The sequence below is a fragment of the Passer domesticus genome, chromosome 11 (genome assembly GCF_036417665.1).
Source record: "Passer domesticus isolate bPasDom1 chromosome 11, bPasDom1.hap1, whole genome shotgun sequence".
NCBI classification, from domain to species: Eukaryota; Metazoa; Chordata; class Aves; order Passeriformes; family Passeridae; genus Passer; species Passer domesticus.
The window spans coordinates 34,805,468-34,809,417 of record NC_087484.1 but is presented as its reverse complement, the minus strand read 5'-3'; the positions used below and the strand labels follow the sequence as shown (position 1 = coordinate 34,809,417).

The 3,950-nt window shown below is 64.0% G+C and overlaps 1 long non-coding RNA gene across 1 annotated transcript; it reads left to right on the top strand.

Annotated features, from left to right (window-relative positions):
- Positions 1–1,327: 1,327 nt before the first annotated feature.
- Positions 1,328–3,731, top strand: LOC135278609 (uncharacterized). Its single transcript, XR_010346062.1, has 5 exons — positions 1,328–1,458; positions 2,106–2,282; positions 2,531–2,680; positions 2,899–3,013; positions 3,630–3,731. It is a non-coding gene; the product is annotated as an uncharacterized LOC135278609 (long non-coding RNA).
- Positions 3,732–3,950: the final 219 nt, after the last annotated feature.

The following is a 3,950-nucleotide window of genomic DNA, read 5'->3' as shown; positions in this document are numbered from 1 at the left end:
CAGCGGCAGCGGCCGCGGCAGTGGCAGCAGCAGCGGCAGCGGCAGCGAGAGAAGAAACTTCAGATTCCCTTCTCCTCTCCCTTTCCCGCCGCCCCGTACCTCTCCCGCTCTCCCTTTCCCGGTCTCCCCTCCTCTCCCCGCCTCCCTCTCCCCGTGCCGGGCCGGGCCATGCCCCCGGCCCGCCCCCGGCCCCGGGCGGGGCTGCCCCGTGCCCGCCCCCGCCCGTCCTGCCGCCGCCTGGCCTCAGCCCGGCTCTGGCCGTGCTGGCGCTGGCGCTGCTGGGCGGGCGTCAATGCCTGGGGCTGGGGCGGCATCGCCGGCTTTTGGCTCCGCCTGGCCCGGCCCCGGCCCCGGCCCCGGCCCCGGCCCCGGCCCCGGCCCCGGCCCCGGCCCCGGCTCCTCCCGGGGCCCGCGGAGGACACAGGCGGCGTTGCCTCTCCCGCCGCCTCCGCTGCAGCTTGCCCGGCCCGAGCTCCGCCGCTCGGCAGCGCAGCCGCCGGCCCCGAGCCTCCCGTGTCGCGTTCTGAAAACCGAACGCCGGGGGATGGCCGGGCCGGGGCGGGTGAGGGGCGCTCGGGGGCCATTGCTGGCCCCGGGCCGAGCGCTGACAGCCGCGTCCCGCCCGCAGGGAAGGCGCAGGAGGGCCTGCAGGAGCGCTACCGCCTGGTTTCCCTACTGGGGCGCGGAGGATTCGGCAGCGTCTGCTCGGCGACGCGGCTCTCGGACGGCGCCCCGGTGAGCGGCGGGGCCGGCGGCGGGCGGAGGAGGAGGAGGAGGAGGATGGGGCTGGGCAGGGCGGGCGTTGAGCTGAGCCCGCTGCTCCCCTTGGCTTGCAGGTCGCCATCAAAAGGGTGCCACGGAACCGCATCCGGCACTGGAGCGAGCTGGTGAGTGAGCCGGGACAGCAGGAGAAGCCGGGCCGTGCCAAGCGGGGATGAGCCGAGCCCCGGCATGGTGGAAGCCGCCAGGACGTCTCGAGGGGGAGCGGGCGTGGGGCCAGCGCAGGGCGCAGAGCATCCCGGGCTGGCTGAGGGGTTGCCCAGCCCTGGCCCGGCATCGGCCCCACTGACGGCATCGTGCTCCTCCCGCAGCCCGACGGCACCAGCGCTCCCCTGGAGGTTGTGCTGCAGGACAAGGTGTCCACTGGCTTCCCCAGTGTCGTAAAGCTGCTGGAGTGGCTTGAGCTCCCCAGCGACATTGTCATGGTGCTGGAGCGGCCAGAGCAGTCTCAGGACCTCCTGCATTTCATTCGGGCACGGGGGTTCCTGCGCGAGGAGGTGGCGCGGCCGCTGTTCCGCCAGGTGCTGGAGGCCGTGCGGCACTGCACCAGCTGCGGGGTCCTGCACCGCGACATCAAACCAGCAAACATCCTGGTTGACCTGGCCACCGGGCAGGCTAAGCTGATTGACTTTGGCTGTGGCACCTACCTGCAAGACACAGCCTACACTCACTTTGCAGGTGAGCCTACACAGGGCTGTGCTCCCGCTCCTGGCATCTCATGGCCCAACATCTCTCAGCCCAAGCTGGCTGTGGCAGCGGGGATTCTCCCTTTTGCTGCCACTCAGGGGACTGAATCTGCAGCTGAGTTGCTTTAGAGCAGGGGTGGGTGGGGAGCCAGCTTCCAGCCCTGCTGGCAGCCTTTGCCCACCACTGTGCCCAGGACTGGGGCTGGGCTGGGGCAGCCAGCCTGACAAAAACAGCCGTGGGTGGGGGTAGCAGAGAGGGAGGTTGGAACCTGTGTCCCAGCCAGTTTGTGTGCAGGCAAGAGGAAGGGCTTGGACTGCTCCACTTGCCCTGTTTGTCTTGCCTTTATAATATGTTTGAGGCAATGCAGGCAGGGAGAATGAGGGCATGTTTTTTCCCCAGCACGCAGTAGGTATTTCCTTTGCATGTCATAGTCAGGCCTAGCCAGGGCTTCCACTGTCCCCTTCCCACACCAGTGGCTTCTTTTGCAATCCCAAGTTTGTACACCAGTCCCAGGTGCTGGTGAGAGGACAGTGGTCACCCTGTGTGCCACTGATGCAGCCCTCGCCTGCCCAGGGATGCTGGGGCCAGGCTCTGGGAGCAGCAGCATCCCCCTGATGAACTCCATCTGTATTCCACAGGAACACCATCACACAGCCCCCCGGAATGGACCCGCTTTGGCTGGTACCATGGCGAGCCAGCTACCATCTGGTCCCTGGGCATCCTGCTGCACAAGATGGTCTGTGGGAAGATGCCTTTCAGGAGGGGCTGGAACTTCAGCTGGGGCCAGCTCTCACTGCCACAACGGCTCTCTCCAGGTGGATCCTCTTCTCTGGGCATGGGTGCAATACCAGTGCTGGGAGACAGCAGCGGGCTCGGGAGCATCCCGCTCTGGCAGCTGCTGAGGAGGTGGCACATGTCCTGCTCTCCCCCAAAACCAAGAATTGATGGGAAAGTTCAGGCCCAGCTCTGAGCACATCCAGCATGGCCTGGGCATGGGAATAGTGGGGCAAAACCAACAGGAGCCTTCTCCAGCTGACGGGCAGTTTCTGGTTTCTCTCCCCAGAGTGCCAAAATCTGATCGGGTGGTGTTTATCCATGCACCCCTTGGCCAGACCCTCATTAGAAGAGGTGTTCAGTCATCCTTGGATGCAGGATATTCATCTGCCCTAGAAGAAGGGAGAGAGCCACAGGCACACTTAGATCCAGGGCCCTGGTAAGTTACAGCTGCACACATGCCTTGGCAATGAGAAGCAAAGGAACCCAGCCTGTGTCACTGCACCAGGGTCATGGGATGGGAACACGCAGCCCTTGTGCTGGAGCTGAGCTGCTCTGCCCAGCCCTGGTGGCTGCCATCCAAGCAGGTTTTGCTTGTCCTGGTTCCCTGACAGCTGGGGCCCTGGGCAGAGCCCTGACAGCCTGGTCTCACCCCAGGGAAGGAAAAGGAGCCCCTGGAGAAGCTGTACCGGGTGGGCTGCTGCTGCAGGAGACGGCGAGGATGACATGATGATGACAACCTCTCCCTGGACCTGGCCACCAGCAGTTGAAGGTGATGCACTATGATTGTGGCACCTTCTTCAAAGCCAAACTCCACAGGGAGTTTGCAGATGAGTCCACACGTGGGGAAATGCTCCCAGATTTGGGCATTGCCCAGCCTGGCTGGGAAGCAAAGGTTGCCCCTTTGCTGGGGCAGATGGAACTAAATCTTCAGTCAGCTGCCCAGCTGCTTTTTTGGCAGGGCTGGTGGGATGGGCTGGAGTGGGTACGAAATGGGAGTGGGCTCCTGGCCCTGCCAACAGCCCCCAGCACCCACCGTGCCCCAGGCTGGGGCTGGGGCTGGGGCAGCCAGCCCGACACAAACCCCTGTGGTGGGAGCAGAGGTGGGACTCCAGAACCTGTGCAGGGGCTGCTTTGCTGTGCAGGCAAGGAAGGCCTTGGGCTGCTCCACTGCCCTTGTTTGCTTTGGGATCATGGTTATTTTGGGGGCCAGTGCAGAGGGAAAGAGAGAAAGTGTGGACCTCCCTCACCCATGGCTGGATTTTTCCCTAGCATGTAGGGGTTGGGCCTTCCTCAAGGTCCTGACAGAGCTAAGAGTTTTGACCTTTCTTCTTCTTTTCCCTTTTTGTCTCTAACCTCTTTTCAACAATTTGTTTGTTTTTTTCTAGAGGAAGCATTCTAGGTGGTCCAGTCTGGATTGGGAAGTACTTGGGACCAGCTGCAGCGTGGATGGGCCGTGCCCTTGGAGCAGGCTGAGGACATCGTTTGGGACCAGCTTTTCTTCCAGCCGTGGATGGCGTGAGGTGGGTGCCCGTCTGCTTGGCAGGGTGGGATCAGAGCTTTTGGGAGATGGCAGCGAGCACAGGAGCATCCTGCTCTGGGCAGCTGCTGAGCAGGTGGATGTGCCATGGCTGGCTGCAGGCTGGGCACATGTCCTGCCCTCCTGCCCTGCTCCCAAAGGCAGCAGTGATGGGCAGCTCTGGGCACAG